The sequence below is a fragment of the Coregonus clupeaformis genome, chromosome 5 (genome assembly GCF_020615455.1).
Source record: "Coregonus clupeaformis isolate EN_2021a chromosome 5, ASM2061545v1, whole genome shotgun sequence".
In the NCBI taxonomy this organism is placed as follows: Eukaryota; Metazoa; Chordata; class Actinopteri; order Salmoniformes; family Salmonidae; genus Coregonus; species Coregonus clupeaformis.
This window is the reverse complement of record NC_059196.1, coordinates 8,633,732-8,651,214: the sequence shown is the minus strand read 5'-3', so window position 1 is coordinate 8,651,214 and position 17,483 is coordinate 8,633,732.

Below are 17,483 nucleotides of genomic sequence, written 5' to 3'. Positions count from 1 at the left end.
ATTTAGAGGCTGCTGCCCCTTTAGGCAGTACATACCGTCTAAACCCGCAAAATATGGATTTCAAGATCTGGGCTGCCTGTGATGCTGCTTAATCATATGCATGGAACTTGCAAGTGTATACTGGGAAGCCAGATGGAGGAGCCCCTGAGAAGAACCAAGGGATGCGTGTTGTCCTGGACATGACACAGGGACTCCGTGGCCACAACATCACATGCGATAACATTTTTACTTTGCACAAGCTGGGACAAGAGCTCCTCAAGAGGAAGCTGACGATGCTAGGAACAGTACGAAAAAACAAGCCAGAGCTCCCACCTCAGCTGTTGAATACATGGAACAGGCCTATCAATTCCTCTAAGTTTGTGTTCATGGCCGACACGTCCCTAGTGTCCTACATGCCAAAGAAAGGCAAAAATGTGGTACTCATGAGTACGCTGCATATGGGAGAATCTGTGGGAGAATCTGGGAGAATCTGTGGCCAGGAACATCAAAAACCAGAAATCATAATGGTATACAATGCCACAAAAGGAGGGGTGGACAATTTAGACAAGCTGGTGACTGGCTACAGCTGCAAAAGAAGAACCCTACGCTGGCCACTTGTGATATTCTTCAACATCTTGGACATCTCAGCGTACAACGCGTTTGTCATCTGGATGGCGTTGAACTCAGATTGGAACAGAGGGAAGCTCCAGAGGAGACAATTCTTTCTCGAGGAGCTGGGCAAGGCATTGGTAAGACCTCAAATCCAGAGGAGGCAACATATCCCAAGGACCCCAGCTTCTGCAGCCATCGTGAGGAGGATTCAGGAGGAGGATGCTGGTGCCCCATCAGCCCGACTCACAGAACCAACAACTTCAATACCGGAAGTAAGTGTGAGTGATGTTGTTGCATGTGTGTGTGTCTGACTCTCTTACCTTGGCCTGCTGTAACAATATACAGTACCAGTCAATAGTTTGGACACACCTATTCATTCAAGGGTTTTTCTTTATTTTTACTATTTTTTACATTGTAGAATAATAGTGAAGACATCAAAAATATGAAATAACACATATGGAATCATGTAGTAACCAAAAAAGTGTTAAACAAATAAAAATATAATTTATATTTGAGATTCTTCAAATAGCCACACTTTGCCTTGATGACAGCTTTGCACACTCTTGGCATTCTCTCAACCAGCTTCACCTGGAATGCTTTTCCAACAGTCTTGAAGGAGTTCCCACATATGCTTAGCACTTGTTGGCTACTTTTCCTTCACTCTGCCATCAGACTCATCCCAAACCATCTCAATTGAGTTGAGGTCAGGGGGATTGTGGCAGCCAGGTCATCTGATGCAGCACTCCATCACTCTCCTTGGTAAAATAGCCCTTACACAGCCTGGAGGTGTGTTGGGTCATTGTCCTGTTGAAAAACAAATGTTAGTCCCAAACCAGATGGGAACTTTTGACTGGTAGTGTATGTGAGTGAGTGAGTGAGTGAGTGAGTGAGTGAGTGAGTGAGTGAGTGAGTGAGTGAGTGAGTGAGTGAGTGAGTGAGTGAGTGAGTGAGTGAGTGAGTGAGTGAGTGAGTGAGTGAGTGAGTGAGTGAGTGAGTGAGTGAGTGAGTGAGTGAGTGAGTGAGTGAGTGAGTGAGATGTTAGTAAAATTCCTGAACTAAGTGTTTTCATAATTCTAGTTGCAGCCGGTAGCTATGTGTGTGGATCCAAGAAGGACAGGAAGACACAGTACACATTCATCAAGTGCAAGAAATACATTTGCAACACACACACAGTAAAACTCTGTCGCTCATGTGGTTTGGAGACCGGCCTTAATTTGTGTTCAATGGGGCTCATTTATAATTTCCAAAAAAACGAATAGCGCTTTTATTGATAAATGTGATCTAGCAGACGTAAATGGCAAATATTAACCATGTATGCTGTCTATATTGCTTGTAATTTATATAAGTCAACATCTAAGTATTAAGTATTTTTACATAAATTGTTATGGCTGTATTGTTTTAAAAGCCCAATAATGTTGTGGGTCCATCAGACCCGCGAACATTGGGTGAAAAACAAAAACATGAACACCACACAAGGGTTAAGATGGTCATACTATGGATCATTTAGCTATTTGATTTAGAATTTTAGGACCCCTTTAGGTATCAAAAAACACATATTGAACCCCTGTTTTGGGTAGACACAAAACTACCTTCATACTTCCATTCATTTTTCTGAACCAGTACCGGTTACCTTCAAACGAGTGATACTTGTAGAGAAAAACGGAGAACACCATCATCTTCGTGAGAATCTTCTGTTTCCATAGTGGGGTCACATTAGTTTGTAGTGCAAACAGTTCGTACGCTACAAATAGAAGTTGGCACATCGACGGTACCGACTTCAGACAAGTCCCCTGACACTTGTGAGGGTCGTAGAGCAAACTGTTCAGACGCTACAGACGTTTTCGTGAGAAGACTGATTTTCGGGATGCCTCATGGCTGGACAAACACCGCTCTAGATCTGCTACCTTTCACCGCAGATGCGGAAGTGTGACACTGGCGGATGATAGCTCTAACTTAAACAGATATCTCTAGCTTAAACAGACAGATTTTGATGGGTATTTCTTGGTTATGTAACTTAGAGTGACGCACCGGTGCGTCAATCAACTCTGTGGGGTTATTAGATAAGCATACTATTGTCCTAAAAGTCTGCATATGTAAGGCCTTGGTAGATAAGCATGGAGGACAGATTTTGTGGCTGATAGACAATATTGGCAACTTGTCCCTAAGCTTTCGAAGCTCGACTCTTACTTAAAAGGGAACATTTTCTTCAATCCACGCAATCCATTTCACTAATGGCTGTGGAGTCAGGACGTAGTCGTTTGTAATAATTTATCCCTCCCAGGCACAGTATCAATCTAAATCTTGGTACAATCTATCTCATTTGAGGCTGGGGATTGCAAGAGGTGCTGTGGAGCCTGTTGTTAATTGTGTTGGGAGTGTGGTGGAAGATTGGAGAGCTCTGAGATCTCCCAAGGCGTCGCGGACATAATCACATGCTTGGAGAGACAATCCGAAAGCCGCCTCCTCCCTCCTCCATAGTCAGGGTGATGGGGAGAATAAGGCTGCCACAGCTGAGCCACTGGCAGATGTTGTGTTTGTTTTTCTAATGTGTTAATAAGACTGTTCTAGCTGGGCCCCAACCAGACACTAAGCCCTCTGCCTATTCACTAGAGCTGGTTGGTTGATTACCTTTATGCATTCATTTTTCACATGTATAAATCAATACTGTCAAGTACCTGGTCTGGGCTGTGTACGAGGTGCAGCCTCTGTTGTTTACTAAGGCTGGGGATAAAAGCTCTGCCACAGTCCGCCATCCTCTGGAAATAGCTATATTTAAGTGGCACCAGCTGCGACAAGTGTGTCATTTCCATCCTAAATTTGCCCTCTAATTCCAATCATTTCCCTAGAGATTTGATCATGTTTGAGGAATCTTAATACAATTCTACATAATCAGTGAGACTGTGAGATAAATAACAAGGAGGATACTATCCAAATATCTGATGAATAGTTGAAATTTTACTCAACTTCAGACGTTCAATTTTTCACTACAATTGGAATTGTCTTTGGCCTGATTACAACCGATGAATGTAGTAAATTAATTAACATTAACATACTCCGTCACAATCACAAACGTGTTTCTGAGACAGAATTTATGGTTTCACTTTCACAGGAGGAAATCGCTATCCCATCTTCCATATCAATCAAAACAATATTGAGGACAATCAATGGCAGCCTATCTAATATTGAGGACAATCAATGGCAGCCTATCTAATATTGAGGACGATCAATGCTATCTAAGGGGATGTCTGAGTATGTCCAAAACTTTCAGGCTGCTCCAGCATCCAATAGCCTTCCATAACCCATCATTTGAACTTATAGGCCTATAGCTATCTAGTTATCTATATATTGATTCCGTTTAGGGCTACATTACACTATAGGCCTACAGTAAAACAGCTGGGAAAAGCAATCCGGCAAGTTCATTGGATCTTATCATAACGTTTTTCCATTCCTCCTGCAAAATATTATTTTGTAACTTTCTGAATGGCTTCTGGGAATTACATTGCAATTTCTAAAAAAGCTATTGTTGGAGAAGTAGAATGGAAGGTCTTTGGGGTTAAGTAATCAGAACCCTTGACTTTTTCCACATTTTGTTAGGTTACAGACTTATTCTAAAATTGATTAAATTGTTTTACAATACCCCATAATGACAAAGCAAAAACTGTTTTTTAGACATTTTTGCAAATTTCTTAAACATTTAAAACTGAAATATCACATTTACATAAGTATTCAGACCCTTTACTCAGTACTTTGTTGAAGCGCCTTAGGCAGCGATTACAGCCTCAAATCTTCTTGGGTATGACACTACAAGCTTGGCACACCTGTATTTAGGGAGTTTTTCCCATTCTTCTCTGCAGATCCTCTCAAGCTCTGTCAGGTTGGATGGGGAGCGTTGCTGCACAGCTATTTTCAGGTCTCTCCAGAGATGTTCGATCGGGTTCAAGTACTTGCTCTGGTTGGGCCACTCAAGGACATTCAGAGACTTGTCCCGAAGCCACTCCTGCGTTGTCTTGGCTGTGTGCTTAGGGTTGTTGTCCTGTTGGAAGGTGAAACTTCGCCCCAGTCTGAGGTCCTGGAGCAGGTTTTCATTAAGGATCTCTCTGTACTTTGCTCCGTTCATCTTTACCTCGATCCTGACTAGTCTACCAGTCCCTGCCGCTGAGAAACATCCCCACAACATGATGCTGCCACCACCCTGCTTCACCATAGGGATTGTGCCAGGTTTCTTCCAGACGTGACGCTTGGCATTCAGGACATAAAGTTCAATCTTGGTTTCATCAGACCAGAGAATCTTTTTTCTCATGGTTTGAAAGTCTTTAGGTGCCTTTTGGCAAACTCCAAGTGGGCTGTCATGTGCCTTTTACTGAGGAGTGGCTTCCGTCTGGCCACTCTACCATAAAGGCCTGATTGGTGGAGTGCTGCACAGATGGTTGTCCTTCTGGAAGGTTCTCAAATCTCCACAGAGGAACTCTAGAGCTCTGTCAGAGTGACCATCGGGTTCTTGGTCACCTCCCTGACCAAGGACCTTCTCCCCCGATTGCTCAGTTTGGCCATGCGGCCAGCTCTAGGAAGAGTCTTGGTGCTTCCAAACTTCTTCCATTTAAGAATGATGGAGGCCACTGTGTTCTTGGGGACCTTCAATGCTGCAGAAATGTTTTGGTACCCTTCCCCATATCTGTGCCTCGACAAAATCCTGTCTCGGAGCTCTACGATCCAATTCCTTTGACCTCATGGCTTGGTTTTTGCTCTGACAAGCACTGTCAACTGTGGTACCTTATATAGACAGGTGTGTGCCTTTCCAAATCATGTCCAATCAATTGAATTTACCACAGGTGGACTCCAATCAAGTTGTAGAAACATCTCAAGAATGATCAATGGAAACAGGATGCACCTGAGCTCAATTTCGAGTCTCATAGCAAAGGGTCTGAATACTTATGTAAATAAGGTATTTCTGTTTTTTATTTTTAATACATTTGCAAACATTTCTAAAAACCTGTTTTCGCTTTGTCATTATGGGGTATTGTGTGTAGATTGCTGAGGATTATTTTTTATTTAATCTATTTTAGAATAAGGCTGTAATGTAACAAAATGTGGAAAAAGTCAAGGGGTCTGAATACTTTCCGAAGGTAGTGTAAGTATGTAGGCCTGTTTGTTGGGAGACTAAATGACAACTGAACTAAGATTAATGTTGTATTGCGTCTGAAGTACAATGTCATCAAATAGCCTTTGTGTGCTCTGTGGTTTTATTGTTACCTTCATTGTTACCTTCTATTGTGCATCTTTAACCATGGTTTAAAATATTACAGTATGTGGTTTTCATCCCATCATGTATTGTAGCCATCTATTATCCAAGCAGTCAATCACTTACCCTTGCTAAACCCACTGTATGTCAACAAATCACGTTTTTGACATGCCTAGTGAATGACTGTTGAGTGATTGTTTTCTAATAGGATATTTGGTAACACTTTTTAAGGGGTCCTTATTGCAGTGTAATTACATATGTAACAAGTATTGTAATTAATTGTAATAATTCATAGTTAGACTGCAATAACAACATGCAACTGGTGGTAATTGCAGTCCGTAATTACAGGGGTGTAACAACGAATGCTTGTTACCATGTTTGTTACACATGTTAAAGTTTCCGATAGCATCCCAATGCACCATATTTCATCCTGCACAAACCACGTGATAAGTGTTAGCCAACTGAAAACCTGACCACCTCATTGTCACAACTCTGCAATAAAGGACTCTGGCCCAACGGCAAAAACGGGTTCACAAACGGTTCACATCAAAAAAATACTTTAACTTGTTAAATCATTTAACAGTGAATTTGACAATGGGTCAATTACTTTAACCATCAATCAAAAAAATTTGACACAGACAAAAAAAGTTATGGTTAAGATTGTGAGATAGTCATTTGTGCTTGTCAAAATGTAAGCCTATTAAGCTTGGTTGAATAATGGTTTATAAATTAACTTAAAATGGTGATAAGACAAACTCATTTTCTATCATGTAACCTTGCAAGGAATATTTCACTTTCTCTGGTCATAGGAGTAACAACATTAATTTGTGCACGAGGCAGAAATAATGCGGTGTGACTCGAGTTTCACCATCAGCTGGAAGACAGTGTCCCTTTTTCGTCAGTGTCAACGGAGGAAAGGGAGAGCAGAGGGACATTAAGAGGCAGACCCATCTGCTGCCCTCTCCCGCCACTGTGACTCAGATGCAGGCTCCATCAGCCCAGTCAAAAAAATTAAAAAGCAATTTTTTTTTACGTATGCTCACTCAGCTGTGCCTCACAAGTAATACAACAACTGATCTATTACCAGTGTGATCATATAGCCTACCCCAAATGTTGAAATAATTTTTTTTTAAATGGTCTGAGAAGAACAACTCAAGCAAAGCCAATATATGCAGTAATAATGTTTTGGGCCTATAGGCTACTGGACAAACCTAATTACTACAGTAATTTAAATGAAGGTTAAATAAAATAAAAAATAGATAAAATGTTTAATAGGTTAATACTGGATAGGCTTATGATTTTTAAGTCATGTAAAAAAAAAAATACTCAGAAAGTGATCTCGAATAAAAAAAGGTTGGTCACTGATTTACAGAATAGACTTTGCATGCAATCCTGTTGAGTTTTTTTGGATTTGCTAGCACACTGGCTAGCAGCTAGTTTTGTAACCTTGACTAGCTAGCTAGCTAAAGCTGGCAAATATGCTATGGTCACTAATCACTAGTTAACTAGCTAGCTAGCTAATGTTGGCTGGGATCTGTGGTTTTATCTTCCCTGAACCTTGTTCTCAGGTTATCCGTTACCCAATAGTATTACGTGAGACACACCCAGCATGTTAACTTTAGCTAGCTACTTGTGTCAACACACTATGAGTAACATTAGTTCCTTTTTAATGTAGTTAAACACCAGCTAACTTATTAGTGTTAGCAAGCACTATTATTGCTAGCTGGATAACACAACAACTAGCTAGGTAGCTAGCTAGGCCTAGCTAGCTATATGCCTAAACTATAGAAATCATGACGATGATAACTAGGGGTAATGTAGAGTGTCCATGCTAAATTGAGTCATCATCAGAAAGAAACAGATGAAGACAGAGTCAGAGTTGGCAATTTCCATTGTTACTTGTAATTCAAAAAGGGAAGATAAAGACGATCCCATTTTTCTAAATTAGCTAGGCTACTCACCATACAGCTATAGATTTGAGTCACCACTAGAATAGTTATTTTTATGTTATTGAGTAGGCCTATATCTTTGTTTAATCTATAATGAACAAAAATATAAACGCAACAAGCAACATTTTCAATGATCTTACTGAGTTACAGTTCATATAAGGAAATCAGTCAATTGAAATAAATAAATTAGGCCCTAATCTATAGATTTCATATGACTAGGCAGCGGCACAGCCATGGGTGGGCCTGGGAGGGCATAGGTCCACCCACTGGGGAGCCAGGCATAGCCAATCAGAATGAGTTTTTCCCCACAAAAGGGCTTTATTACAGAGAGAAATACTCCTCAGTTTCATCAGCTGTCCGGGTGGCTGGTCTCAGATGATCCCGCAGGTGAAGAAGCCGGATGTGGAGGTCCTGGGCTGGTGTGGTTACACGTGGTCTGCGGTTGTGATGCCGGTTGGACGTACTGCCAAATTATCTAAAACGATGTTAGAGACGGCTTATAGGTAGAGAAATTAACATTCAATTCTCTGGCAACAGCTCTGGTGGACATTCCTGCAGCAATTACACGCACCACAAAAACTTGAGACATCTGTGACATTGTGTTGTGTGGCAAAACTGCACATTTTAGAGTGGCCTTATATTGTCCCTAGCACAAGGTGCACCTGTGTAATGATCATGCTGTTTAATCAGCTTCTTGATATGCCACACCTGTCAGGTGGATGGATTATCTTGACAAAGGAGAAATGCTCACTAACAGGCATGTAAACAAATTTGTGCACAAAACTTGAGAGAAATACGCTTTTCGTAAGTATGGAAAAATTCTGTAATCGTTTATTTCAGCTCATGAACATGGACATGGGACCAACACTTTACATGTTGCGTTTATATTTTTGTTCTGTATAATTAATCAAATTATTAATCTAACAATAAAAATCCTTATTATTTTGTAAGAAATGTAAGGTATTTTTACATTGCAATAAAGTTGACTAAAGTTTGTTTGTAGGTATTTTCACTTGGTAATGAGTAAGAAGTAATTATATAGAAATTGCTCATACTATAGGTAACTATAAAGTTACACTTCACATTAAATAGCTAAATCCTGTGTAACAACTAGCGACAACCTTTTATTTATGTAGATATTACAGATATGTACTCTGTGGTGTATTAGTGTGTTTATTTTCTCACTTGGATGGCGCTTTCAAAAGCTGACAATTAAATTGTCGGAATGGGTATCGCACTTTGTAGGCACACAATAATTACAAATAAGTACACCTCAAGATACACTTCATTTTAACTAGCAAAATCCTGTGTAACACCTCGTAATTACATTGTACTTATGCAGATGTTATTTGAAATCTGTGGTGTATTAGTGTGTTTATCTTCCCACTTGGAACGTGCTTCCAGAAGCCTTAAAAGAAGGGCCAAGCTGTTAGGATGGGTAACGTACTATATAAGTACACAAGTAAGTAACCCTCAAGATACTTACACTTCATTTTAAGTAGCTAAATCCTGTATAACACCTAGCAATTACATTGTACTTATGCAGATATTTTCAAGTTTGAAGTTTTAATGTCACATGCACAAGTACAGTGAAAGGCCTTTCTTGCAAGCTCTTAACCCAACAATGCAGTAATCAATAACAATGTAATGCTAAAAATAACATAAGGTGGAAAAAAAAACACACAATAAATAAAATTAAGCAATAAGTAGAACACGACAAAGTAAGTAAGCATACCATATACAGGGTCAGTTCCAGTATCATATTACTGGCGTGATAGAGGTAGATACAGTGGCTTGCAAAAGTATTCACCCCCTTGGCATTTTTCTATTTTGTTGCCTTTCAACATGGAATTAAAATATATGTTTGGGGGGGTTTGTATCATTTGATTTACACAACATGCCTACCACTTTGAAGATGCAAAATATTTTTTATTGTGAAATAAACAGAAAACTTGAGCATGCAGAACTATTCACCCCCCACCCCCAAAGTCAATTATTTGTAGAGCCACCTTTTGCAGCAATTACAGCTGCAAGTCTCTTGAGGTATGTCTCTATAAGCTTTGCACAGCTAGCCACTGGGATTTTTGCCCATTGTTCAAGGCAAAACTGCTCCAGCTCCTTCAAGTTGGATGGGTTCCGCTGTTGTACAGCAATCTTTAAGTCATACCACAGATTCTCAATTGGATTGAGGTCTGGGCTTTGACTAGGCCATTCCAACACATTAAAATGTTTCCCATTAAACCACTTGAGTGTTGCTTTAGCAGTATGCTTAGGGTCATTGTCCTGCTGGAAGGTGAACCTCCGTCCCAGTCTCAAATCTCTGGAACACTGAAACAGGTTTCCCTCAAGAATTTCCCTGTATTTAGCGCCATCCATCATTCCTTAAATTCTGACCAGTTTCCCAGTCCCTGCCGATGAAAACCATCCCCACAGCATGATGCTGCCACCACCATGCTTCACTGTGGGGATGGTGTTCTCGGGGTGATGAGAGGTGTTGGGTTTGCGCCAGACATAGCGTTTTCCTTGATGGCCAGAAAGCTCAATTTTAGTCTCATCTGACCAGAGTACCTTCTTCCATATGTTTGGAGAGTCTCCCACATGCCTTTTTTCTTTAAGCAATGGAATTTTTTCTGGCCACTCTTCCGTAAAGCCCAGCTCTGTGGAGTGTACGGCTTAAAGTGGTCCTATGGACAGATACTCCAATCTCCGCTGTGGAGCTTTGCAGCTCCTTCAGGGTTATCTTTCGTCTCTTTGTTGCTTCTCTGATTAATGCCCTCCTTGCCTGGTCCGTGAGTTTTGGTGGACGGCCCTCTCATGGCAGTTTGTTGTGGTGCCATATTCTTTCCATTTTTTTATAATAGATTTAATGGTGCTCGGTGGGATGTTCAAAGTTTCTGATATTTTTTTATAACCCAACCCTGATCTGTACTTCTCCACAACTTTGTCCCTGACCTGTTTGGAGAGCTCCTTGGTCTTCATGGTGCCGCTTGCTTGGTGGTGCCCCTTGCTTAGTGGTGTTGCAGACTCTCGGCCCTTTCAGAACAGGTGTATATATACTGAGGTCATGTGACAGATCATGTGACACTTAGATTGCACACAGGTGGACTTTATTTAACAAATTATGTGACTTCTGAAGGTAATTGGTTGCACCAGATCTTATTTAGGGGCTTCATAGCAAAGGGGGTGAATACATATGCACCACTTTTCCGTTATTTATTTTTTTGAAATTTTTGAAACTGGTTATTTTTTTTATTTCACTTCACCAATTTGGACTATTTTGTGTATGTTCATTACATGAAATCCAAATAAATATCAATTTAAATTACAGGTTGTAATGCAACAAAATAGGAAAAACGCCAAGGGGGATGAATACTTTTGCAAGGCACCGTATGTATAGTGGTAAGGTGACTAGGTATCAGGATATATGATAAACATAGTAGCAGCAGCATAAATTATGATTGTATGTGAGTGGGAGTGCGTGTGTGTGTGTAGAGTCAGTATAAATGTATGTGCATATTTTGTGATGGAGTGAGTGTGTGTGTGTTGGAGTATCAGTGTTCGTGAGTGTGTAGGGCCCTGTGAATGTGCATAGACAGTGCAAAAATAAAATACAAGGGTCAACTCAGATAGTCAGTGTAGCCATTTTGTTAGCTATTTAGCAGTCTTATGGCTCGGGGATAGAAGCTGTTCAGGAACCTGTTGGTGTCAGTCTTGATGCTCCGGTACCGCTTGCCATACGGAAGCAGAGAGAACAGTCTATGGCTTGGGTGGCTGGAGTCTTTAACGATTTTCCGGGCCTTCCTTTCACATCGCCTGACATAGAAGTCCTGGATGGCAGGGACCTCGGTCCTTGCGATGTACTGGGCTGTCCACACCACCCTCTGTACCGCCATGTGATAGAGGGCTGTGCTATTGCCATACCAAGCAGTGATGCAGCCAGTCAAGATGCTCACAATGGTACAGCTGTCGAACTTTTTGCGGTCAAAAGTTTTAGAACACCTACTCATTCAAGGGTTGTCTTCACTATTATTCTACAATGTAGAAAATTGTACAAATAAAGAAAAACCCTTGAATCAGTAGGTGTTGTAAAACTATTGACCGGTAGTGTATATCTGATCTGTTTTTGTAAACTCAACCAAGTTAACCCAGATGGTACACTTTTTGGGGGGCAACTGCTAGCAACAACATTCATTCATTCAAGATTACAAAGGTTGGAGAGTTTGAAGAGTGCGCTTTCACGGGTAGGTAATTACAGCCTATTGAGCCTCCAACCTTTGTAATCTCGGACACCCAGCGCATCTGTCCACAAGAGACTACAACCTTGTGACAGTTATTACTGAATCGGATGCAGCGGAGAAGAAACTAAACAGACTGCAATTACCACCAGTTACATGTTGTTATTACAGTGTAACTATGAGTTATTACAATTAACTACAATACTAATAATTTACATTTACATTTTAGTCATTTAGCAGACGCTCTTATCCAGAGCGACTTACAGTCAGTGAGTGCATACATTTTTCATACTGGCCCCCCGTGGGAATCGAACCCACAACCCTGGCGTTGCAAGCGCCATGCTCTACCAACTGAGCTACAGGAGGCTACAATCACACATGTACTTACACTGTAATAAGGAGCCCTTAAAATGAAGTGTTACCGGATATTTCTATTCCGTTTAGGTTTTCTGGTTGAAATTAACTTTGCTGCTGCAAACCTCACAACTGTAATGATATTACCTACTGCTGACAATTAGGTTTACAATTGACAACTGATTGTTAAAAGGAGCGGCAGCCCAACCAACATTTTTCCCATCCTAATTGATTTGCCATTGATTTCTGGAGCCTCTAATCCTCAGCTTCCTATTCTCCATTGCTAATGCTTCTCACATTTGCAAGTAAGAATTAAAACCCATTAATATTTGAGTTGGTTACAGACATTTCCGCATGACAGTTAGCAGAAAACCTCCCATTCAACTAGTCACCAGGATGCATTGCCTCTACAGTAAACATGTCTTAAGTTGTCATGCCATCTTCCCATGCAGCACTGTATTGTGACATCAAAGAGCTCCCAGTTCTATACAGTCCTGTGAAATCCACAAGCCTTCCAGATCCAGACTACAAAGCATGTCTGATTGACATCGTGCGAGGACCCACTCAATGTGTGTGAATTGTGACAGGACTGTGCGCGGAGGATTTGTAGAAGGGTTGTGGATGTGATTTTTAAAGGGAATTGGCAGGCCGTGAGGAGAACAATTCCATTCGTCTGCCATGATGGTGCTATCTCCGCTGAAGCCTGTAGGACACAGAGGAAATTAAACAGATACATATGAGCGTGTTGTTTAGTTCAATCCTTCAGAAGAGACTGGACAGAGACAGAGAAATTTGTTTCACTTCACTATAGCCTATGTACTTCACTGTACAACTTCAGTTTTCATACATTGTCGAAATGTCTTTGTAGTCCAGTGTTCCTTGACTTAAGTCATTGAGCTTTGAAGTATGTGTGACACACGAAGGTTGGGGGGGTGTAAATCACGATGCATTGCTATTACAATAACAACAATTGGACTAAACACATCCTTTATGCTCTAAACATGTCATTATAGGCCGTTGGCTGGATAAAATGTTGACCAATGTTAGTTGGAAAACATAAAGAGTCACGTGTTACCTTGACTTGCATGCCTCTCTGTATGCGTGTGAGCATGCATTACGTCTGTGTGTGTGTGCACGTGTGAGTATGGTGCCGACAGAGAGGCCTGCCTTGCTTCTAGCTCTTAGGAAACTTTGCAGTATTTTGTTTTTTTATGTGTTATTTCTTACGTTATTAGCCCAGAATTTGTTTTGTGTTATTACATACAGCCGGGAAGAACTATTGGATATCAGAGCGGCGGTAACTCACCAACACTACCAGCATTACGACCAGGAATATGACTTTCCCGAAGCGGATACTTTGTTCACATCCCCCAGGGCAATTGAACTGATTCCAGAGGCCGACCCAAAACGGCGGCAGAGGAGAGGTACTCGGAGCGTTCTTCTAGTCCGCTTCCGAGTATATTACTCGCTAATGTTCAGTCTCTGGATAATAAAGTTGACGAGCTCAGGGCAAGGGTTTCTTTCAAGAGAGACATCAGGGATTGTAACAGACTCTGTTTCACGGAAACATGGCTCTCTCGGGATATACTGTCAGAGTCGGTCCAGCCAGTTGGGTTCTCAGTTCATCAGACAGGAATAAATATCTCTCTGGGAAGCAGAAGGGCAGAGGTGTATATTTTATGATTAACGACTCATGGTGTAATTGTGATAACATAAAGGAACTCAAGTCATTTTGTTCACCTGACCTAGAATACCTCACAATCAAATGCCGACCGTATTATCTCCCAAGATAATTTTCTTTGGTTATAGTCACGGCCGTGTACATCCCCCCTCAAGCCGATACCACGACGACCCTCAAAGAACTTCACTGGACTTTATGCAAACTGGAAACCACATATCCTGAGGGTGCATTTATTTTAGCTGGAGATTTTAACAAAGCAAATTTGAGGAAAAGGCTGCCGAAGTTCTATCAACACATCGACTGTAGTACTCGCGCTGCTTAAACATTCGATCACTGCTACTCCATCTTCCGGGATGCCGTCCTCCTTTTGGCAATTCTGACCACGACTCCATTTTGCTCCTCCCTTCGTATAGGCAGAAACTCAAACAGGAAGTAACAGTGCTAAGGACTATTCAACACTGGTCTGACCAATCGGAATCCACGCTTCAAGATTGTTTTGATCACGCGGACTGGGATATGTTCCGGGTAGCTTCAGAGAATGATATCGACGTATATACTGATACGGTGACTGAGTTTATCAGGAAGTGTATATGAGATGTTGTACCCACTGTGACTACTAAAACCTACCCTAACCAGAAACCGTAGATAGATGGCAGCATTCGCGTAAAACTGAAAGCGCGAACCACCGCAATTAACCATGGCAAGGTGACTGGGAATATGGCAGAATACAAACAGTGTAGTTATCCCCTCCGCTAGGCAATCAAACAGGCAAAATGTCAGTATAAGGACAAAGTGGAGTCGAAATTCAACGGCTCAGACACGAGACGTATGTGGCAGGGTCGACAGACAATCACGGACTACAAAAGGAAAACCAGCCACATCGCGGACACCGACGTCTTGCTTCCAGACAAGCTAAACACCTTCTTCGCCCGCAATGAGGATAATACAGTGCCACCGACACGGCCCGCTACCAAGGACTGTGGGCTCTCCTTGTCCGTGGCCGACGTGAGTAAGACATTTAAGCACGTTAACCCTCGGAAGGCTGCCGGCCCAGATGGCATCCCTAGCCACGTCCTCAGAGCCTGCGCAGACCAGCAGGGTGATGTGTTTACGGACATATTCAATCTCTCCCTATCCCAGTCTGCTGTCCCCACATGCTTCAAGATGGCCACCATTGTCCCTGTACCCAAGAAAGCAAAGGTAACTGAACTAAATGACTATCACTCTCACTTCTTTCATCATGAAGTGCTTTGAGAGACTAATCAAGGATCATATCATCTCTACCTTAACTGCCACCCTAGACCCACTTCAATTTGCTTACCGCCCCAATAGATGCACAGACGATGCAATCGCCATCACACTGCACACTGCCCTATCCCATCTGGACAAGAGGAATACCTATGTGGCCAAACACGCCTCCAACTCAATCATCAGTTTGCAGATGACACAACAGTAGTAGGCTTGATTACCAACAATGACGAGACAGCCGACAGGGAGGAGATGAGGGCTCTGGGAGTGTGGTGCCAGGAAAACATCCTCCCACTCAACGTCAACAAAACAAAGCAGATGATCGTGGACTTCAGGAAACAGCAGAGGGAGCACCCCCCTATCCACATCGACGGGACTGCAGTGGAGAAGGTGGAAAGCTTCAAGTTCCTCTGCGTACACATCACTGACAAACTGAAATGGTCCACCCACACAGACAGGAGGCTGAAGAAATTTGGCTTGGCACCTAAAACCCTCACAAACTTTTACAGATGCACAATTGAGAGCATACTGTCGGGCTGTATCACCGCCTGGTACGGCAACTGCACTGCCCGCAACCGCAGGGCTCTCTAGAGGGTTGTGCGGTCAGCCCAACGCATCACCGGGGGCAAACTACCAGCCCTCCAGGACACCTACAGCACCCGATGTCACAGGAAGGCCAAAAAGATCATCAAGGACAACAACCACCCGAGCCACTGCCTATTCACCCCGCTATCCCCCTGAAGGCGAGTTCAGTACAGGTGCATCAAAGCTGGGACCGAGAGACTGAAAAATAGCTTCTATCTCAAGGCCATCAGACTGTTAAATAGCCTTCACTAGCACATTAGAGGCTGCTGCCTATATACATAAATTAGAAATCACTGACCACTTTAATAAATGGAACACTAGTCACTTGAATAATGTTTACATATTTTGCATTACTAATCTTATATGTACTGTATATACTGTATTCTATACTATTCTACTGTATCTTAGTCTATGCCGCTCTGATATTGCTCGTCCATATATTTATATATTCTTAATTCCATTGCTTTACTTAGATTTGTGTGTATTGGGTATTTGTTGTGAAATTGTTAGATATTCCTTGTTAGATATTACTGCACTGTCGGAGCTAGAAACACAAGCATTTCGCTACACCTGCAATAACATCTGCTAAACACGTGTATGTGACCAATAACATTTGATGTGCATAGACATAGGCATGTGCGTATGTGTGCGTGTCTGCGTGTGTGCGTGCATGTCTCACTTGTTACGTTCCCCAATAAGAAACCAAATGGGTTCTGAAAGGCATCCATGGGGGGTCTACTGAATGCTGGCCAAGCAACTCCAGTTGGGTCTTAAAATATCTATTTTTCCAACTGAAGCACTGGGCCAACAGCCCTTAAATATTAGCTGTGCTAGCACAGGTGAAACACCTTCTGACTAAAGAGGACAACAGGTGCAACACTTCCTGGTCAATGAGGATGACTCCAATCAGTACTCCACACCAGAGAGGAGAGGTGAAGCAATAGGGATACATGGGCCCAAAATGGCTTTCATATAATACATCACAATGTTATGGTATTACTTTTATTATCTATTTGATAAACAGACATGGAAATAAAACTTTGGAATATAAGAGTGCAATTCAAATGTTTTTTTGTTTTTTTTACCCTTATTTTACCAGGTAAATTGACTGAGAACACATTGTCATTTACAGCAATGACCTGGGGTATAGCTACAGGGTAAAGGAGGGGGGGTGAATGAGCCAATTGGAAGCTATCCATGCGTGCACTTGTAAATACACCATTTAGCAATTCACTTACTGTAATGTAATAGCCTAATTGTCTTGGGCTGTAAAGAAATTCTATGTTAGTTATTAAAATAAAAATGTAAAATAAAAGCTTAATGTAATATCAGAAAATAATGTTTGTTTCCCAGTTTTGAAAATTAAACTAGCATAGTTGCTAACTAAAATGCTATTTGATACCTAAAATTCTATTTGAATGTTTGTGGTTGTTGACCCTATGCTGAGAGAGCCAGTGAACCATCATGCCCCCTCCATCCACCCGCAAGTGGAAAGCAAAATTGATATTTTATTAAGGTCTGAATTTTCACTTGTGTAGAAAGTTCGGGTAGGGATTCGTCAAAGGGTCCAATTCTGGGGAGCTCTCTCCGCTATCATCACT